This window comes from Sminthopsis crassicaudata, chromosome 1 (genome assembly GCF_048593235.1).
Source record: "Sminthopsis crassicaudata isolate SCR6 chromosome 1, ASM4859323v1, whole genome shotgun sequence".
Lineage (NCBI taxonomy): Eukaryota > Metazoa > Chordata > Mammalia > Dasyuromorphia > Dasyuridae > Sminthopsis > Sminthopsis crassicaudata.
Window position 1 is genome coordinate 432475001 of NC_133617.1, and position 22775 is coordinate 432497775.

General features: G+C 40.8%; 1 long non-coding RNA gene across 1 annotated transcript in view; it reads left to right on the forward strand.

The window, feature by feature from the left end:
* The first annotated feature begins 495 nt into the window (after positions 1-495).
* LOC141550185 (uncharacterized) overlaps positions 496-22775 on the forward strand; it is a 32259-nt gene continuing 9979 nt past the window's right edge. The window contains exons 1-2 of the long non-coding RNA XR_012484535.1: positions 496-569; positions 943-1001. This is a non-coding gene — a long non-coding RNA (uncharacterized LOC141550185). The remainder of the gene's footprint in view (positions 570-942; positions 1002-22775) is intronic.

The window sequence follows — 22775 nt, forward strand, 5'->3', positions numbered from 1 at the left end:
AAAGACTATAATCCCAGATAAAATAGACCAATCCACTCTCTGAAAGGAGCAGCTGAATCACACGAGCAAGTATAAAGGTTCCCCATTTCTGTACTCAGTGCTCCCTTTTCCTGAAGAGGAATAGGGCTCGCTTCTGGCCACAAACGTTAAGATGATTCCTAAAGATTCTTCTTTAATAAATTTTCCTTGATATCTGATTTTCAATGTCAAGAGTGTTACTTCTAACATTACCATCTTGGGGAGGAGGAAGGTAGAAGGAGACAGGGGGAAAAAGAGGAAGAGGGAGAGGGAAAAAAATTTGCAACTCAAATTTTTTCAAAAAGGAATGTTGAAAATTGTTTTTGCATATAATTGGGAAAAAAGCAAAATACTACTAAACAAAAAAAAAAAAATGATTTTCATGAAAACTGAAACCTATAGCACTCAGCTATCTGTATGTGCACCTGGGACAGACAGTACAAATGAACAATGAGCTGGGTCCTGAGTGGAATAGGAGGAAGATAAGATTGATTACCTTTGGAAATTGCAAAGCTTCTTTAATGATTTCAAGCTTCTCATGGAAACAAAAGGTGGTCCTTTGAACCCTAGAATTCTCTCCATTTAGAGGCAGCTAGATAATTTAATGTATAGAATTCTGGGCCTGGTGTCAGAAAGACAAGTTCAAATACTTACTAGCCATATGTCCTCAAGCAAGTCACTATTATGCAAAATGAGAAATACCTCTTTGGATTTAGCCAACAAGGGAATTTGTTTCCCTTGACAATCCTTATATGCTATGAGAGTTCTGCATTTCTTTCCTTTATTTTTTTCCCAAGTGAAAGGGACAAGATAAGATTGAGAAATACAAGTAAAAGCTAGATAATTGAAAAACAAAAATTTATTTTAAGAAATGTAAACAATGTGGAAAAAAATTTACTTATATGGAACATCTCTTTCCCTCAGGGCTAAAGAAGGTATTGCTGTATCTGTGTAGGTGTATCCCGGATATCTCTCAACTGAAGGTAAGCTTGAAAATAAACAGGATACACCTCTTACCAGATATATTAATTACCCAGTGTTTACCTATATACTGTCAACTTAAAACATCTGTTTGTTTCAGTTGAGGTCCCTTCGGTTTATTCCTGACATTATAGCCTGTCTGCCAGAGCTCTCTGTTTGAATTTCACAAGCAGACAGAAGCTGTGAGGTTTTGTAGAGACAGGAACTTACCTTTTGTTTGCTTTTTGCTCCAATGACAATTCTATAGGAGGAACCTTCACAGCCAACTTTTATAGTTTTTCCCATTTACAAAGCACAGCACATTCTTGTCTCATTTGATAATCAGAACATCTGTAGGTAAGGGTACAATACCTCATGTGGATAGAGGGAGGGAAGGAACAAAGAAGGGAGGGAGGAGGTAAAGAAGGAAGAAAAGAAGGAAGGAAGAAAGGAGGGAAAGAGGGAGAGATGGAAAGAGGGAGGAAGGAAGGAGGGAAGAAGAGAAGGAGAGAGAGAGGGAGGAAGTTTTGTTTTGTCCCAGCTTCCCTGGATTGTAATATCTTAGTTTCTCTGCCTCAGTTTCCCTGAATTGTTCTGCCTCAGTTTCCCAGGCCATTAGGACTGAGATAATTAGGGCTTCAGAGTCTGACCACTCTGGCATTCCAAAGAGTCATACAACTCCAGACGGCTACCTAGATGGCAATTTCTATCTCCTGGGCCCAGACTTCCTGTCTCCTGCTAGACCACTTCTTATCAAAATTTATGATCCTTCCTTCTTCACCTGCAACCTGTCAGAATTAAAAAGTTATGGTCCTTCCTGGAATTTTCACTCACCCAGTGCTCTGCCCCTTCTCTCTTCCCCTTTGCCTTTGTTTCCCTAATTGCTGGAGCCCTATAAGAGTCTCTGGAATTACTTGCTGGATGTTTTGAGACAAAAGTCCCATCCAACCCAGCTAGTATGGCTAGCCCAACCTCTCCACTATTAAAATATTAAAAACCTCTAATCTCTGTCTTGCCTCAGTTTCTCCAGCATTACAGTTTTCCAAATGGGCCATCCAAGTTTGTAGACCAACTCTACTCACAAAGTTTGCTTTTGTCCTTCATTCTGGAAGAGGACCATGACAGATTTTTTTTTTTTTTCTGGAGTGGATGAAAGACATTCTTTGCCCTGATTGCTACCTAGTTTTAAACACTGACTGGATGTAGCTTCAGTCAAACTGAGACCTGCTGAAGACCTTAGCTTAAAAGACCAGTCTCCCACTGCATACTGGGCCATCTCCAGTCATCCTGACCTATGTCTTGCCACTAGACCCAGATGGTTCTGGAGAGGAAATTGAAGCAGGTGAGGGAAAACTGAGGGAGGTGACTTTGCTCAGCCCTCCCTCACTTAAATCCAATTCACTTGCATGTCATGGAATTCTCTCTCTGATGTAAAGGTCCTCTTCAAGAATGGAGGTTAAATAAAAACTCAGAACAACTCCGGGAAGCAGAGTATATTTACCATTATTATACCAAGGTAGCATTGTATAACACATATAGTATTGGACTTGCAAACAGGAAGATCTGAATTAAAATCCTGCCTCTGACTTGCTGGACCACCTCAGCAAATTGCTTAACTTTTCTAAACCTCAATTTTTTCCATCTGTAAAAATAAAGGAGTTGGACTCAGTGTCTTTTAAAATCCTTTCCAGTTTCAAATCTAAGATCTTGTGAATAAAGAAACTGAGATTCGGAGAGGTTTGGCTGTCACCTTTTTTTTTTAATGATGTTGTTTAGTCATTGAATGCTTAGTTACTAAAATGACTATTCAGTCATGTCTAACTCTTTATGATCCTATTTAGGGTCTTTTGGGCAAAGATACTAAGAGTGGTTTGCCATTTCCTTCTCCAGTTCATTTCATAGATAAGGAAAACTGAGGCAAGCTGGGTTAAGTGACTTGTTGGGATCACACAGCTAGTCAATGTCTGAGGCCAGATTTGACTCAGATCTTCCTGAGTCCAGGCCCAGCTCTCTATACCACCTAGCTGCTCCCTCCCCAACCCATTTTTATTTATTTATTTGTTTTTAATTAGACCTTTTTAATTTTCAAAAGATATGCATGGATAATTTTTCAACGTTAACCCTTGCAAAACCTTGTGTTCCAGTTTTCCTCCCCTTCCCCCCACGCTCTCTCTTAGATAGCAAGTAATTCAATATTGTAATACCAGAGAAACTGAAGTGAGTAGAGATTAAGTTTAATTTTAATGTGGAGTTTAAACTAGCTGACCAAATGGGAATATGCCTCCAAAGCATTCGGTACAGATAAACAGAGGCAGAGAGCTTATACAAAGTTTTAGCTAACTAGGGTTTGTAAACAGAATACACAACCTGAGTATACAATTTTGTAATAGCTGTTAACTTTAGGGGAAACAAAGGCAGATGGGGGGATTACTGGGAAGATGGACAAGCCATAATTCCAGGAAAGGATAACTTAAACCTGACAGAATAGGAGTCAAAATAAGAAGGTAGAGGACAGGAGGCAGCCAGGCATGGGGCAATTCCTCAAAAGGAGGGGGAATTATCCTAGCAAGGATCAAGATAATGTTTATCTTGGACGTTTATGATACAATGATATATAAAGGGAGGTCAGAACTTCAAGGTTTTCCTGGCCTCTTTTGTAAACTAAATTTCCCAGTCCTAATTGCAAGGGAGAGGGGTGGCTGTGAGAGAGAGACAGAGAGAGAGAGAGAGAGAGAGAGAGAGAGAGAGAGAGAGAGAGAGAGACAGAGAGAGACAGAGAGACAGAGACACAGAGACAGAGAGACAGAGAGAGACAGAGACAGAGACACAGAGAGAGAGAGACACAGAGAGAGAGAGAGAGAGAGGGAGAGAGAGAGAGTTCTTTGAAATATGCTTTGTTGACTCTATCTTCCCATCCTGGTTCTGTGAACTTCCCTTTCCTCACCCTCCCCCTCCCCTCCCCCAGGAAATGCTCTCCTATCTTGTTCTCCATTTCTGCCTCTTTCAGTCTTTAGGTTTTTCTTACTCTGACTCTCTGTCTGTATATATTTTTTCATCTCTACTTATCACCCTTTCTCTAATTAGTTCTGACCCTACTAAATTTTTCCAAGGAATTTGAGGCCTTGTCCCCAAAAATAGAATTTAAAAAAAGCTAGAGACAGGAGAATAACAACTGTGAAGAGAGGTTGGTCAAGTTCACAGTGTTCTGGGCTGCTCAAGAAATTTGGGGTCATTTTAATTGGAAGAAAACATCTGATAAATGATTCACACTGATGTGTTAATGACTTTAAGAGTGTACTAGCCAGGAAAAAACCTTAGGAAGTTTTGTTCTGAAATAAACTCCTACGTTGAAGTCTGGGAACCTTCCTAGGCTAGGAAACTCTTCAGAGAAAAGAACTTCAGTATGATGTTGTTTGTGTGATCTTGAACAAGCCACCCTCTCTACATGCACCTGAGTTTTCTCTTCTTCAAAAAAAAGAGGGGAGGGGAGGGACACAGGCTGGATGAGCTCTCAAGGACCTGCCAGCTCTGACATTCTATAACTGCTAGATTTTTAGGACACATGTGGTTCACTAAAGACTGCAGGAAGATGCTTCTTGCATTAGCAAAAATGCTGCAGCCCCAATTAAGCTGTTTCTTCCTCTTTTGCCTCGGGCAGAAGTATAAAACTTGAGTTGTCTGCTTCATGCAAAGATAAAAAAAGATGAGGTACATTCCTATTTTCAACCCCTCAGTTTCACTGAAAAAGTTCTTTCTAAATGATACAACTTCCCCCAAACAAAACTCAACCACTAGCAGTCAGTTTCCTCTTTTGAGGTGATCTTTAGCCCAATTAACCCTGAGGTACTCTGCTGATCAATCATAATAATTCTGATTCCCATTCTCCCTTATAGCCCAGGTAACCACTCATGCCTTCATGAGACTGATTTGGTGTTAGGCCCCGGCAATGACCAACTCCATGACTAAGGTCAGGAAAAAGAGCTGTCTGGTCCAACTCTGGGTTGGTTCTGTCAAGTCCTGAAATCAATTGAGAAATGAATTGAGAAGTAAAGCATCTTTAACTGAGATAACAGGAGAGCAAATCTGCCACCCTGAGGGCAGGCCCACAGTGGATTTTCCAACTTCAAGAACCATACAAAAGCTTCCTAAACCTTTAGAAGGAGAGAAAAGTAGTCATAACATACCAAGGTCTGATCATGATACCCCAGTAGGTCTTTGGCAATCCAGAAAAGGAAAACCACTTTCATGCTGCTCTTTTGTCCTTCATGCCATGAATCCCAAAGGTAGGAATCCAGAACATTAGAAGGTGAGATCCATGTTGATCTAGGTTCCTTTAAAAGATAAAATCTCCAGGTATAGGGATGCAAAGAAATTACTGAAATTCTAATATTTCTAGGATCATTAAGGGAATTAATACATTTGGTATTAACAATTCTCTGCCAACTTCTATATATTTTTCCTCCTTCCCATGACCAAATCTCTGGCTATATGCTTAATAAATCTGTCTGATTTACCTACAAACATTCTGTTGTTATGACTGACTTCTGGTACTAAGCTTATAAAACCTTTCCCAAGACAGGGCCCTAATCTCCCAGCAGCTATACCTACCTCCCAAAATTATCTTACAGATCTTAGAAAACAAGGGCTAAGAGAATGAACTTTGTCCTAAAGGAAAAAACTCGAGTTTCTCTAATAGAGTGGGACAAGGGGCTTGCCCAAGTTGGGACTAATGACTTCCCAGATGCCAGTATCTCTAGGTTGCCCCACCTCTTACGCAAGATCTGGAGGAGGATAAGGCTTTTTATCTCTCATTTTGTCTTTCTTTACTAGTGTCTCCCTTGCTTTCACTCACACCACCCCCATTTCCTTCACATATTTCAATGACCCAGACTGTTTTTGGACTGTTGGGATAGCTAGTCCAAAGAAACACCACTTGTCCTCCTCACTCCTTCCACACACACAAACACACCTCATTCCTTAATTTTTTTCTCTGAATAATTTCTTCCTCTAGTGTGGTTTGGCAGCCCCTTCCCCACAGGCTTCTTCCTTTAACTACTAGGATGGAAGTCCTTCCTCTCCCTCAAATTTATTTCCTCTGTCTATGAGTCTTTTTCCCTCTTAAACTTTTGTATCCTGGGCTTGTTCATCTACATTTGTTACCCATTCTCCAATTTTTTTCCTGGCTATTGCATTTTTGTTTTTGTTTTATCTTGAGATTGAATCTCCATATGTTTCCCAGGTTGGGAAAAGCCATCCACAAATGGAGTCTTATACGGATCAGTACAGAAGTTGAAGTTGTTTAGTTTCTATTCTGGTTGATTGAGTTCACTACTACTTAGCTAGGGAGCTAGACCCCTCTCCTGAAAAGCTCACTCCATTGGGCTAAACGGTAAAGACTGTAATAGCCCAGACCTCTGAGGAGCAAGATGGATCAGTGGATAGCACACGGGGTCTGTTGTCAGAAATACGCATCTTTCCGATGAGTCTATCTCATTTGATCTCAGATATTTGCAAATTGTGTGAACCTGCGCAAGTCACTATTTGCTTCAATTTTCTCTTCTATAAAATGAGCTTGAGAAGGAATGGCAAACCATTGCACTATCTTTGTCAAAAAAATCCAAAATAAGATCACAAAAAGTTGGGCACAACTGAAAAAGAACTCATTGAAGCTCAGGATTCCATAACTCAAGCTTAATTCATCAGTTTCGGTCTTCCCAGCAGCAGGAATTGAGGTATCTAACTGATGCAGGGGAAAATATTGAAGGAATTAGAGTCAAGAGCTAAATTTAAATCCTCACTCATACACTATTATTCTTAGCAGACTTGTATGCTGTGATCTGGGGCAGTAGTAGAAGAAGGACTCTGATTCTTTTCCAGCTAGAAAAGACAGGCTGACATACTCCATAGGATATAGGCAGGAAGTAAAGTGGGTAGAGTTCTGGATCTGGAATCAGGAAGACCTGAAAGAAGTATCCCAACACAGATACTTAGTAGCTGTGTGACTGTGTGAGCAAGTCACTCAATCTTAGTTCACCTCAGTTTTCTCATCTGTAAAATAGGATAATAGCATCTATCTCTCAGGGTTATTGTAAGGATCAAATGGGACAAAAGCATGCAAAGTTTAAAGCACTATCTAAGCAACGATCATAATTACAGTCATGTGCCTCTATATCCAGTCTCTTACAATACTTTTCAAGGTCCACAGCAAAAAGTGGAGCCATATAGGAAACTTAGAGAAAGTTAAGAGAAAACTCTTGCCTAAAAGAAACAAAATCTGTAACTCTGAGGTACTATTTCACACCTCTCACATTGGCTAAGATGACAGGAAAAGATAATGACAAATGTTAGAGGGGATGTGGGAAAACTGGAAGATTAATACATGATTGGTGAAAATGTGAGCTGATTCAACCATTTTGGAGAACAATTTGGAACAATGCCCAAAGGGCCATGAAACTGTGCACACCCTTGGATCTGGCAGTTTCTCTACCCAAAGAGATCTTAAAAGAGAGAAAAGGACCCACATGTGCAAAAATGATTGTAGCAACCCTTTTTGTAGTGGCAAGGAACTAAGTGGATACCCATCAGATGGGGGATAACTGAATAAGTCATAGTATATGAATGTATGAAATTGTTCTGGGGCAGGTAGGTGGCTCAGTGCACCAGCCCTGAATTCAGGAGGACCTGAGTTCAGATCTGATCTCAGACACTTAATATTTCCTAGCTGTGTGACCCTGGGCAAGACACTTAACCCCAGACTCAGGAAAAAAAAAAAAAAGAAAGAAAGAAATATTATTGTTCTATGAGAAACAATCAGCAAGATGATTTCAGAAAAATCTGGAAAAAAAGAAAAAAGAAAAGAAAGATCTGCAGAGACTTCCCTGAACTGATGCTAAGTGAAGTGAGTAGAACTAGGAGAACATTGTACACAACAATAAGATTATGTGATGATCACTTATGATGGACTTGGTTCTTTTCAACATCAAGGTGATTCAGGCCAATTCCAATGCAGAGAGAGGACTGTGGAGACTGAATATGGACCACAAAATAATATTTTCACCTTTGTTTTGTTTGTTTGCTTGCTTTTTATTTCACATTTTTTCTTCTTTTGATTTTATTTTTCTTGGGCAGCATGACAAATATGGAAATGTGTTTAGAAGTATTGCACATATTTAATATACATTATATATAACTTGTCTAGGGGAGGGAAGGAGGAAAGAAGGAGGGGGGAAAATTGGGAACACTGGTTTTGTAAGGATAAATGTTGAAAATTATCTTTGCCTGTATTTTTAAAAAGAAAAAGCTAGTGTTGAAAAAAAAAAGAAAGTCTGAATTCTAATCCCTTCTTCTAACCTGCAGATTAGACTAAACTCAGAGGAAGTTTAGAAAAGAAGTGTCAAACGTGGGCCCCAACATTCCCAAGTAAATTAAAATGTAATTGTAAAATATTTAACAAAATTAATAAAAATACAATAAATATAATATTAATATGTGGTTTTCTAAATCAATATGTAGATGCAGAGATTCTTAGATGCTGTTTAGTAGCTTCTGTTTTTATTTGACTTTAACATTACTGCAGTGGATAATTCTCTAAGATTTTTAAGTTGCAACAACCTGAGCTATCTCTCCCATTAGACTTAAGCTCCTTTAGGGCAGACTTTGTTAAGGTTCTTTTTTTATCTCCACTGTTTAACACAGTATCTGGCACATTGCAGGTGGTTGATAAATGCTGACATGGATTGTGAAAGGGAATTTCCTCACCCAGGAGTTCTTTATACTGATGAAATCACAGCTCTAGTCATTATCCCTATTCTCAATATCATGAAGACAGTTACAATGCAAGGTATGGGCAACAAAGTGGCAAAACACAGGGTGTAGCATCAGGAAGACTTGAGTTCAAATCTCAAACACTTGTGTGATCCTGGACAAGTCACTTAACCCTATTTGCCTCAGTTTCCTCATCTGTAAAATAAGCTAGAGAAGGCAATGTAAACCACTCCACTATCCTTGCCAAGAAAACATCAAATGGGGTGACCAGAATTTGGACATGACTGAAACAATTGAACAACAAATGGGACTAAGCCCACAGTCAAAAGGTTTCTTCCAATCCCAGCTCTTTTCCCAATGTGGCTTTGGACAAGTTATGTCCTTTCTGAGCCTCAGGGTCCTCATTTGTAAAATCAAGAGGTTGGGCTAGGTGACTTTTAAAAAAAATTAATAGTATTTTATTTTCTTCAATTACATGTAAAGATAGTTTTCAACATTCATTTTTGTAAGATTTGGGGCACCAATTTTTCTCCCTCCTTCCCTTCCTTTTCCTCTTCTCAAGAGAGTTGGACTAGACCACTTTTAAGATTCCTTCTAGCTAGTTCTAAACACAGGTACAGAGACAGTTACAGATTGTAATACCATCTAGATGATTAAGCATAGAATTCTCAGTCTAGCTGGCTCCTTTTTACCTGGCTTCTATTTCTACCAGTCGGGACTATTGAGAGAGGCTCAAAGAGTCTTTCACTTTCTTTCTCCAATCCATTCGGTCTTTCATCTTGCTATGAGACTATTCTGATCTATGTCACTCCTCTGCTCAAACAGCTTTGGTGGCTCCCTATCATCCCAGGCAGTAAACAGGTTTAGTAAGTCCTTGCTCCCTTAGTTACAAAAGTGGGATTTAAAGTGGGAAGGGAAAGATCTCAGAGATCATCTAGTCCAATCTCCACAGAAAGGAAACTGAGGCACAGAAAACTAGATAAGGTGACTTGCTAAAGGTACCATGTATAGTCAATTACCTGAATTTAGATCCAAGTATCTCCTTAGCCCAAATCTAACATTCCTGCCATTAGTAGTACTTATAGATGCATCAAGGCCTGATTTTTTAATGATAACTGATTTTCACAGGTCTGGAAAATATGGCTCTACCTATCTCTTCCCCTTATGTAAAAAATTAAAACATCTTGCTGTCCAGAAATAGTTCTTGCTTGATGGGTAGGGAGACTAACTTGACTCTGGTATGCCTAAATCTCCCCTTTTGTGAAGCTCAGAAACACAGCTGCAGGCCTACACTTTTTACAGCTAATTAATTGTTTCAATAATTGCAGAGCCTTCATTAGTCTGTAAAAAGCTCGATTGTAACATTTCTCATTTGCCCTCCCTTCCTCATCATTTCTCTTTACTCCTGGCTCTCTTGCCTTCTTTCTTTGCTCTCTGAGACCCCCTGCAGGCTCACAGGGGAAGGGCATTTAAGCGATTGGGAGGCTTCTATCCAGTTCAACTCCACTCAAATCACATTTTAACTGACATTTATTAAACACCTGTTGTGAATGGAACAGTGTGTCAGGATCTGAAAGATTAGACACGTGCCTTCATGGAACCTACAAACTAGTAGGGGGTTGGATGCTGATGGATGAAGATAATACTCTTTTTTTTTTTTTTTGACACAATCTATGTTTTGACTAGTGTAGGGAACTCTAAGGGTAAAAATATCCTCTACTAATACAAGTCAGATCTTAGAAAGTTTATAGGGATACTGAGAGATTGTTATTTGCAAGAGAAGGAAGGAAGGGAGAGATGGAGGGAGGGAAGAAGAGGGAAGAATGGAGGGAGGGAAAGAGGAAGGGAGAAAGAAGTAAAGAAAGAAAAAAGGAAAAAGAAAGAGAGAAAAGAGAAAGAAAGAAAGAAAGAAAGAAAGAAAGAAAGAAAGAAAGAAAGAAAGAAAGAAAGAAAGAAAGAAAGAGAGAGAGAGAGAGAAAGAAAGAAAGCAAGAAAGAAAGAAAGAAAAAGAAAGAAAGAAAGAAAGAAAGAAAGAAAGAAAGAAAGAAAGAAAGAAAGAAAGAAAGAAAGAAAGAAAGAAAGAAAGAAAGAAAGAAAGAAAGAAAGGAAGGAAGGAAGAAACAAAAGGAAGGAAGGAAAGAAGGAAGGAAGAAACAAAAGGAAGGAAGGAAAGAAGGAAGGAAGAAAGGAAGGCAGGCAGGCCAGGTTTAAGAGATCAAAGGGCATTACTTAGCTAAACATGCATTTTCTCACTCCAGAATCCCATCCCACATATAACACATAAAACAAAATCTTATACTAGCATTAAACAAAGTTGTCAAGGTAACAAAGCTTATTGTTATTAGCTTCTCACTTGCCTTTTGAAACCCACTCCCAATTTGGTCCATGGACCCTCCAGAGCAAATGCCAGATAAGATAACAAAGTATCAATGAAAGAACCCTTCATCTGGAGTTGAGAGACCTGGCTTCTAGCTTATGGTGCAGTACATTCTCTATTCTATATGCCACAATTAGTCATTTCCAATTCAGTGGGAATCAATTTTGTTTCTAGTTCTTTGCTACTAAAAAATGGCTAAGCTGATGTAACATAACATACCAATATTAATTGGTACTTTATTTGTACATTGGATACTATTAGATTATTGTGTTATTCCTTTCCCAGAAACAGTACTATATCTAATTGTGGCTCTTCCTGGGAACTACATTCAAATGGAAAAGATAAATTTGGAAAAGAAGGTGCCTTTAGTAGTCTTCTTTGGTAAGGGAAAATGACAAATAATACAAGGAGACATGGAGAAAAATTGAAAATATAAGCCCTTGGGGAGAAACTGGACAAACAAAATTGTAAAACAAAAGGACAATGTTTGTGCATCAAGATGATGACAAATACAAGATTGCTTGTCACAGAATCATATACTTAATAATAACTAAATTTTTGATAGCACTTTATGTGTGTATAGCTCATTTGAGCTTCATACAATGATGTGAGATATAAGAATAGCTATTATTTATAGGGAGCTTTAAAGGTTGCAGATTATTTGGATTTTGATGGCTCAGACTGAGTTTAAACACAATTGTTTCTGCTCTGGTCAGAAACTAAGGATCTTCCCCTCAGAGATTGATTCTTTTAATGAAGCCAAACTAGGCCATCTTTTGCCTCAATTCTTTAATTACTGCCTAGGTGCTGCCTCAAACAGGGAAAGATCCTAGCTTAAAAAGATCAAGGTCACCTGCTGGGCCACCAAAGGTCATCCTGACCCATGCCTTGCCACTGGACTCCAATGACCTGGAGGAATGAGGTGGATGACTTTGCACAGCCCTGCCTCACTGAACTCCTCCTGGTGTCATTGGTCTTCTCTCAGAATGAAGGAGGAATAACAAGGATTAAATTTCCTTCTCTAGTGGATTAAGGTGAACAGAAATCAAGTGACTTATCCAGCTTCATATAGCTAGTATCAGTGGCTGGATTTGAACTCAGGTCTGCTCCAGCTATAAGAGAGACTGAGCTGCTTCTCCCAGAGTAATAGCAAGGATTAAATGAGATATTATTATCTGAGGCACTTACCACAGTGCTTTGCACATAGTAGATGCTTAATAATTGCTTATTCCCTCCCATAGCTTCTCAGAGAAAACCACTTTCCTATTTTGAATCTGGTTGTTGTCTCTTCTGTGGCTTCTTTTTTACTCACAAACAGATATCACTGGTGGACTTCTCTCCTTCGTTCACTTTCTTGTTCTGCCTCATGCAGCTGCTAACGTATGGTAGGCAGACACACACTCTGGCCACAGCACTGCTCCCCCAAATCCTCTGCAGCAAAGGGTAAGAGCGAGGTGTCAAGGTGAGATGGAGCCAGCAATTCTTCATATGCCCATGGGTGAGTCCTTGGTCTTGGTACGCACTTAGGATGTCTGAATAAGAAAGGCAATGCGTCAATGCCAGCAGCACGGGAGAGAACTCAGCTGAAGAAAAGCAAAGCTACTTTTAGCATGGTCTGTCTAGCCCAGAGCTGAAAGGAAACCTTCTGAGAAGGAGAACTCAATGTCACATCTCCTTGTAGCAGGGCCATTGCTGCATCTGCTGTTCCTGGAAGGCATGAGGCACAGAGACCACAATCATCTTCATTTAGCTCCTTCCCAGTTTACTTTTCAGAAAATCCTGCCCTCCAAGAAATTATCTGTGCTGAACCTTATATTCAGGACTTGTGGAGGGCGACAGTCAGAACTGTTTCTCAATCAGCAAAGTGTCTCAGGTCCTCAGAGATTCTATGCTGTCCAGATACACTTCTTATAAGTGCTATTTAGCAGGGGGGAAGGGGGAAGAAAGAGGGAGGAGAGGAGAGAGGGAGAGAGACAGAGAGAGAGAGAGATAGACAGAGACAGAGACAGAGAGAGAGAGAGAGAGAGAGAGAGAGAGAGAGAGAGAGAGAGAGAGAGAGACAGAGAGAGACAGAGAGACAGAGAGAGAGAGACAGAGAGAAAGAGAGAGAGAGAGACAGAGAGAGAGAGAGACAGAGAGAGAGAGACAGAGACAGAGAGAGACAGAGACAGATAGAGACAGAGACAGAGAGAGAGACAGAGACAGAGAAAGAGAGAGAGACAGAGACAGAGAGAGACAGAGACACAGAGAGAGAGACAGAGACAGAGACAGAGAGAGAGAGACAGAGAGTGAGAGAGAGAAACAGAGACAGAGACAGAGAGACAGACAGAGAAAGAGAGAGACAGAGAAAGAGAGAGAAAGACAGACAGAGAAAGAAAGAGACAGAGACAGAGAGAGACAGAGACACAGAGAGACAGAGAAAGAGAGAGACAGAGTGAGAGAGAGAAACAGAGACAGAGAGACAGACAGACAGACAGACAGAGAGAGACAGAAACAGAGAGAGAGAGACAGAGACAGAGACACAGAAAGACAGAGACAGAGAAAGAGAGAGAGAGACATAGAGTGAGAGAGAGAAACAGAGACAGAGACAGAGACACAGAGAGACAGAGAAAGAGAGAGAGAGAGACATAGAGTGAGAGAAACAGAGACAGAGACAGAGAGACAGAGAAAGAGAGAGAGAGACAGACAGAGAGAGAGAAAGAGACAGAGACAGAGACAGACAGACAGACACAGAGACAGACACAGACACAGAGATTGTTCTGCAATGGAGACAATCAGAAAAGACCTCTTGGAACCTGAGGAACCCCTTAGATCTTTTGAAAATCCAAAAGTAACCCACTTTTCCCCCTATGGTTCTCATTCTAAGAATGCAGATACCAATTCTGTTAAAGAGACGGAAATTATTAGGCAAGCAGGCACATCTTCATTAACCACCTACATCAATTCTAGACCCTTGATAGGAATTTATGAGACTATTATTCCATCAATTACTGCTAACTAGTATGGATAAGCACAAATGCGCCAGTGGGAAGAGGGAGAGCACCAGGAATAAATCACCGATTTTCAGAGCTTGGAGGAACCTTAGACATCATGTAATTTAACATTCTCATTTTTGCCAAAGAGGAAACTGCCCCTAAGAGATAAAATGACCTACTCAAAAGTCACAATAGGGATTAGTAACAGAATTGTTTTTAGAGTCCAAATGTCTGTATTCCCAGTCCAGTGGTTCTGTCTTTGTTTAACCCTTCCCCACTAAATAACTCTCACCTTAGGGGATCAGTGCCTGAATGATAAAAATCAGAAATTTAGCATCTCCTGGTAACAATTACAGTTGAGATCACCAGCCCAAGGATGGGAAAGACCTTTTAGGCCACATGCAAGCACATATCTACAACTGCTATGTGCTACTACAGGAATTCCATCATTACCCTGACTATCCCAGTCCCCTCAGGGTGTGAAAAATGTGTTCTTGGGACTCTGGTCTCTGACCTCTGCTCTGAGAAGGGAATGGAAAGGCAAGACCTTTGATTGGGGTGCACAAGGAGGAGCATTCTCTCATACCATGAAACAATCTGATCTCATAGTACTAGCAAGAGAAAGCATGCAAGGGCCAAAGGTCTTTCACAGCTCAATTTTGTAGGGGGAAGAACAGTTATTTTTATAGGAGCCCAGTGGTCTAAACCATAATTGAAGGCTCGGTCCTTGGGAACCAATCAGAGAACTTCTCTGTGTCTGTTACTAAAGAAACAGGTCATATGCCTAATTCCATGGGGGTGCCTTTCATACATGGTTTCATGCCTTATTAGCTCATCAAACTGAGTAGGAGATTCATCATATTGATCAGGGGCTACTCTAATCATTATCATTTACACCACATTAAGCAATTACCAGTCATTAACAATCTAGCAGGAATTAATCTGTTAGATCAGCCCTACCCTAGCAAGACCCAAACAGAATGAAATATTGAACAAGAGAATGCTAATGTTAAGTGTGCTAAATTTGGGGCACATAGGCAGGAATATGCTAGAAAATCTTTAACAGTTGGTTCTCTGAGAAAGGAAAATTAAAAACACACTCAGGAGGCATTTTTAAGTTTAATCTGCATTATTAATTTTCTTCTTGCTTTTTAAAGTCTAAACAATTAACAAGATAATAAATCATGCTCTAATTTATACTGTTAGATTTCTCTAGGTATAAATACTCACACTGAAAATTAAACCATCAATTGTGAGCAGATTAGAGCTAGTTCTAACATCCTTGAGCATGAGTATGGGTGCGATAGAAGAAAGTAGAGAGGAAGTATAGTGGGGAAGAGAAAAATTATTCTTGGTACTGAAAAGCAGAAAGTAGAAGGGTACTGAACGGACATGAAGAGTCCTTTAAAAATACTTATTTCACCATTTCCCTTAGATTCCAGATTAATGGAAAATGAAAAAAATGCTCTAAATTACTATTGATTAGAAAGATGCAAATTAAAACAACTCTGAGGTACCATCTCACATTTCTCATATTGGCTAAGATGACAGGAAAATGTTGGAGAGGACATGGGAAAACTGGGACACTAATGCATTGTTGGAGAAGTTGTGAACTGATCCAACCATTCTGGAGAGCAATTTGGAACTATGCCCAAAGGGCTATGAAACTATGAATACCCTTTGACCCAGTAGTGCCATTACTGGGTTTATAGCTTAAACATACAGGAAATCTTAAAAGAGGGAAAAAGACCCACATGCGCAATGGTCAAAAGCATCATCCTTTTGCTCTTAGTTAAGTGTACTTTTAAAGGAGTTGTTTTGCTCAATTGAGTTTTTTTCCCTATTTCCCCAATTCTATTTTTTAAAGAGTTCTTTTCTTTTTTCCAATTCATCAATTCTATTTTTTAAGGAGTCGTTTTCTTCAGTATACTTTTTTCCATTTTGTCAAATTTATTTTGTAAGGAATTGCTTTCTTCGGTCAATTTTCGTGTTTCCTTTTCTAAACTGTTGGCTTTTTTTTCCCCCAAACTTGCACAATTCTCCTGCATAGCTCTCATTTTTCTCCTATCTCTCATTTAAAGTTCTTTTTGAGCCAAGAGAGCTTTTTGAACTTGAGACCAATTCATATTCCCCTTTGAGGCTTCACCAGTAGGCATTTTGACTTTGCTGTTCTCTTCTGGGCTTGTGTTTTGATCTTCCTTGTCACTATAGTAGCTTTTTGTGGTCAGAGCTCTTTTTGTTTTTTGCTAATTTTTAGAAGTTAAGCTCTGCTCCTAGGGCACAGGGGAGATTACCCCAAGTTTTTGTTTTTGTTTTTTATAGGGCGACAGGGATGTCTCGTGACTTTTCATTGAACTGAGGTCAGCTCTGCTGCAGGCTTTCCCACTGTGCTGGATTGACCTAGTCTAGTCCCACCTTTTATGCTAGGGCTTGGGGGCTCACAACTTGCCTTCTGCAATTGCATTGGAGGTCTCACAACTGGCTGCTGAGCCACTGGCCCTCTATCCCAGGACAGAGTAGCCAATGCTGCTCTGTTTTGGCTAACAGCTTCTGGCTAGATTCCCCTGCCAGCCTGTCCTAGATGCACCTCACCGGAGGTAGGCCAAGTTCCCCCCTGCCCAATTCAGACAGGCCTTTCCCCAAATCCTTCCAAGATATCTTAAGCTGGAAAATTATTTCACTCTGAGTGTTTGTAGGTTCTGTCACTCCAAAAGCTGCTTCCAAGCTTGATCTAGCATTGATTCTGAGGGAAGCTGGGGAGAGATCAGGCAATGTCCTGGCTTCTCTACACTATCTTGGCTCTACCTCCAATCTCATGCATCTGGAACCAGCATTGAATGCACACATTTTGGATGAAAGAAAATTCTATTCTCTAGTAACATTGCATGTGTTCCAATGAAGACCCTTGTCATTTGGTGGATGGCAAGTAACAGAGTTGTGATTTTTCAAGACAAGAGCCTTATATAAAATATAAAATTACCTCTCCATTATTCTTCCTGAAACAAGGGCCTGCTCCCCTGATCCACACCTATGAAACCAACAGCTATATCCTACCAAAGTTCATTTCTTAAACTTTTTGTCAGCCCCTCAATGCCTACCATCCCATACTACAATCCCCAGTCTTAGTGAGGGTTTCAGGGAATGAAACCTGCAAATGCAGTAAGATTAACTTCTCCCCCACCACCTTCCTCTTCCTAAGAAATACTAAACCCTCTCTCCCATACCACTCTCTAACCTTCCCCTCCAAATAAATCTCAACTGCCCCTTTTCCCTGGGAAGGCTGAGAATAGATAGGCATCTGTCCAAGCCTGGTCTCTGCTTCAGCCACTTCCTTCCTCGGCTATTGATTTTCCAGGCTACTCAGCAGCCTTTTAAAATCCAATACAGTATATTCCAGCTAGCAGTCCCTTCGCAGCAGCCTCTTCCCACTCCCACTACTCCCCACCTCAAATCCATCCATCAGCATGCATCTGCTAGAAGATCAATTTCCTCTCTCCTCCCAGCCATCCATCAACAAGTTCCCCAAGTGAAATCCATCCTCCTGGTCCAGCCACAACCAGCACTGACAATCAACCTCTCTCTCTCCCCCACTGGGCCCATCTGCCTCCTGGTTTCATTTGTTTTGTTTTTTCTCTCCCAAAGACAGGTCCTTCTCCTTAAAAAACAAAACAAACTATCCAAACTGGGCAGTGATCTCGCCGGTCTCTCAACCACCTCCTTCCCCGGACCCTGCAGCTGTGGGGAGCCAGCAGGTTGCAAAAATGTCTCATCACAGCTCTTTTCCTATTTCCCACCCTTTTCTCCTCCCTCCTCGCCTAGCAGATCAGGAGACAGAAATATGATGTGATTTACTGGCAAAGAAGGCATCCTGATACAAGAGATCAAGCCAGAATGGTGGATGGATTTGGCTAGGAGTCAGAAAATCAAAGTTTGAGCTCCAGCCCTATCACAGGTTTGTTTCAATGATTCTAGGTGAACAGTTTAATTTTTCAGGGCCTCAGTTTACTTATCTAGGGTGTGGGACTATATGATTGCTAATGTCTTTGATTTCAACATCTGCAAGGATAAAAAAAGATTTTTGAGGCAGTTGGGGTTAAGTGACTTGCCTCTGAGGACATGTTTGAACTCACGTCTTCCTGACTCCAAAACCCATGCTCTATTTACTGCACCCAGCAGCTTTTTTTACTAGATGCCCCACAAGGTTAAATTCTAAAACTAATTTTGAAATGCATTCATTTACTAAACATTTACTAATGGCACTATTGGCAATGATGGCTGATTTTGAACTCTAAGGTTTTCTCTCCTAAGGGTGTGCTAAATTCTAGCCAAAAAGAAAAAAGGCTGATTATTGATCTATCCCAGTTACCCAATACCAGTATATTGTAACTCAATTTGAAATGATACGGATTCTTTTCCTTTCACAGTCCTAACAACTGAGAGAGATGGATCTTCCAGGGAACAAAACTATATAGGGCATCATCTCATCTCTTGTATGCTAACAATGTCCTTTAAACTTTTCTCCAGTCTTGCCACCTATTTGTTTATCCTCTGGTGCTGCTGTCCTGGAAACCTTTTGCCCTTAGCTTTCCTCCCGACAGGGGGAAGCATTGCAAAGAAATCTAAGCAAGTCTGGTCCTAGTCCAAGCTAAGAACGGCGGTTCTTGAATACTAAGAATTTGGGCCAGCCTGAGACAGGCTGTCCAACCAATCCTTACCCTGAGAGAGATCAGGTCAAACCGAAAAAGAGGTCAGGTTGTGATAAGAATGAATGCCCATAAAAATGGGAAATAGGACGCTAACTTTGCTTTCATTCTCAGCCCGCCCAGCGCCAGACTGTTAGCAGAATAGTGTCTTTACGGAGACGTTGGTTAGAATTCAGTTTGGGCTAAGAAAAACAGGCAAAGGCATAGCCTATTCAGGCCAAGGGAGAACAGCTGGGGGGCCTGTCAGCTTTGTAGTCTTTGGCCAGATGTTTCAAGTTAAGGTTAGGATGAGAAATTTGCACTCGGTAAATAAGTTTCTTTCTATGCCTTTTACCTCTTATAGTTTCCTAATCTAGTACCCTATCCTGAGTGCTTCCCTAGTTCTCACTGGCAGGCCAGGTTCCCAGAGGGCAGAGGATGACTTTTCCCATCAAACTTCTAGCATTAAGTAATCCTGAGGGGCTACATTCCTAACCTATTGCTTCATACCTTCCGTCTAATGAGCTTCCCCCGAATTTCAATCAATCAATTGAAATCAATTGCTTTTTTTAAAAGGGTATTTACTGATAGAATAATGGCAACACTGACACCTCTGTCATGGGAGCTGAAGAACACTCAATTTCATTCTCTCTTTCCTTCTCTTTACCTCTTCTCCCTCTCCTTCTCCCTGTCTCTGTCTCTCCCTGTCTCTGTCTCTTTCTGTTTTTCTGTTTCTTTTTGTTTTTCTCTCTGTTTCTCCATCTCTATCTCTATCTCTCTGTCTCTGTCTCTCTCACACTTGTCTGTCTTTGTCTCCCTCTGTCTCTTTCTCTGTCTCTCTGTCTCTCTGTCTCTCTCTCTCTCTCTCTCTCTCTCTTTGTCTCTCTCTCTCTCTCTGTCTCCTCTCTGTCTCTCTCTCTCTCTCTCTGTCTCTCTCTCTTCTCTCTGTCTCTCTCTCTCTCTCTCTCTCTCTCTCTCTCTCTCTCTCTCTCTCTCTCTCTCTCTCTCTCTCTCACACACACACACACACACACACACACACACACACACACACAGTCCTGCAAAAACTAACTCAAACTTAAGATCCAAAGCTCCTCTAGTGAGCACATGTGGCTAAGCCCTGCTCCCAGATCCTGGCTCTGGGAGTCCTTTTCTCTCTGCAGTCCTCACCAGGTTCACTTCAAAGAGAGGCATCCGTAATGGAAAGCTAGCTCTTACGAAGTTGGACTGGTTCCTCCAAAATGCAGCCTCTTGGTTGACACTGGGATGCTTCAAGCAGGGCACTCATATTCTGTTCTAGTCTCTCCCTGCACTTAGCTGCTGCTGCCAATAGCTCCAGAATTACACTTGGCTGTGGAACCTTGGGTGCTGAGATGGCTCTCCCAATCCCACCAGTTACCTGAGTTCTCCTATCTTAGGGCACCCAAAACAAGAAAAGAATAAATACAAAAGAAAAAGTTGCCATTCTCTCTGTACACTCGGCAGTCCGTGGTGAGAAATGCAGATTGCCTCTCCTCCTCCCCCATGCAGCAGTTCACTTTAGACTTCCTCACATGAGGCAACCCAATAGGTGAGAAGGAGGTAGTCTGCTAGAAACCTTCATGTTTTCTGCCTCTGCTACATTATCAATCCTTCCAGATCTTTAGTCAGACCCACCATTCTTCACACCACAGTAGCAGCCCTTCCATCACTTATGATTGAGGGTGGAGCTGGGGCTGTAGCTCCTCAAGCCTCCTCGAGTAGAACTGAAAATAGGCAGAATAAACTGGAAATGTTCTGAAATGGAGGGGGTGGGGTGCAAAAGCAGGCTTTCCTCCTAATGCCTACCCAGGAACAAGCCCATTCCAGTCTTCCTAACTCTTGCCTAGCGTGCTGGCCAAGCACATCACAAAGTGGGGAGGGTAAAATGGTAGGGGGCAGACACCTTACCTTGCCTCATCTGAACAAAGAAGAAAAGGGAATTTTTCCACACCCAGCCAGGTTGGCAGCCCCGCTCCCACCACCATCAGAGGCCAGCTGAGGTGGTAACTCTACCTTTGCAAATCATTTAGAGAGGGATAAAGTAGGAAGCGGAATAAAGAGTGGGAACTCAAGAGATTAAGAGCATGAGACAGCTGTAGGTTTCTCTCATTGGGGCCTTCTTACTTGGATCATCCCTTTAGAGTGTTCCTTTTAAATTTAAACCTAATAAACAGCAGTTGATTGCCTGGTGATATAAATGAAGGGTTGGAGTACATACAACTCAGAAGGAGAGCAGAGAACTGGATTCCTGTCTCAGAAATCCACCCTCACCCACAGGGAAAGAATGAAGAGTGCCATGAAAGGATTCTGTAGGTTTTCCTATATCCTGAGAGATGGGGAATATTTAGAACTTGTCCCACAGACCGGATTAACATTATTTCCTCTCCCCCTACCACCACCACCTTCGCCTTTGTCCAGGGATCCAGATTGCCTCAGAGACACTGGGATTAGGCAGGGAAAAACTGAAGTCAGATTCCTGGCAGGAAGTAAGTGAATTTCATGAATCTTGACTTATTCTGCTTGCAAAATGATTCTCCTTACCTGCAAGCTTGCCACTTGTAGGCAACAAATGTCTCTGTGAATCATAAGGCTCAAAATGTCACTTTCTGTCAGGAGGATGTCAAGAGGAGATTTCATCTAACTATTGTTTTAACTACTGGCAATGTTGCTCCCCAGCCATCTATTTGCCAAGGGTCCTTCAGAGGGCTGACCTTACCGTTAGAAAAAAGAAGGCAGTTCAATTCAATAAGCATTTGTTAAATGCTTGTTGTGAGAGAGACAGCTGCTGGGAAAACAAAGGCAGAAAATAAAATCAATTCCTGCACTTCAAGAGCTTGCCTTCTACTGGGGGGAAATAATAAGTATGCAAAGAAGTATATATGAAACAAATACAAAAGAACCAGGGAAAGGTGGAGAGCACTAAGAAAGAAGGGAAGGTATAGAACTGGCACTTGAGAATCATGAAGGAAGTACAAGATGTGAAAGAAAAAAGGGAGTTTAAGTGTGGAGGAAAATCTTGGGTGCTGGATGTGGAATGTCCCAAACTTTGTGACTTACCTTACCCCAATTCAGCGCTCAGATTTGCAGGTCAAATCTCTACGGTTCTAGGAGGTACCCAGAGGGCCCTAACGTTATAGTTCCTGAGCCCCCATCCGTGTATTGCCCATTAACACAGTCAAAGCAAAGGCAACTTTTAAAAATCCATAGTAAAAATAATAGCCATAAAACATCCTCTCATAAATCCGAAGTGTACTTCTTAATTAATATTTACAGAATACGTCATAAGTGTGAGCCCAAACAATACAATGGTAGTGAAGTAAATATGCAGGCAATACATATGACTGAAGTAACCCACAACTCCAAAATGTAGGGCCTTTGTACTCTTTCTCTCTGTACAATTCTCTCTACAATCTATTATTAGAAATAACTCACAAGTTAATAGCCAGCTCTCTTCTGCTCCTTGAAGCTGTTTCAGACTTCCACTGAGTTCTTTTTTGTATCCCTGTCAATTTGGATTGTGGGAAAGGACGAGTAGATATGTGAGATCTCATAGTAGATTAACAATGTCAATTGTGTAAATCCTATACTCATTTTGTACAAATTAAGATAAAAATAAATTTTTATTATTTTTGTTTTGAAAAATTCTTCTGCCGATAAATTCGATAACTTAAATGAAATGGAAGAATACCTTCAAAAATATAGCTTGCCCAGATTAACAGAGGAAGAAGTAAGTAGTCTAAATAGTCCCATCTCAGAAAAAGAAATAGACCAAGCTATTAACCAACTTCCTAAGAAAAAGTCCCCAGGACCAGATGGATTTACAGGTGAATTCTACCAAACATTTAAAGAACAACTAACTCCAATGCTATGTAAACTATTTGAAAAAATAGGGATTGAAGGAGTCCTACCAAATTCCTTCTATGACACAGACATGGTACTGATACCTAAACCAGGTAGATCGAAAACTGAGAAAGAAAA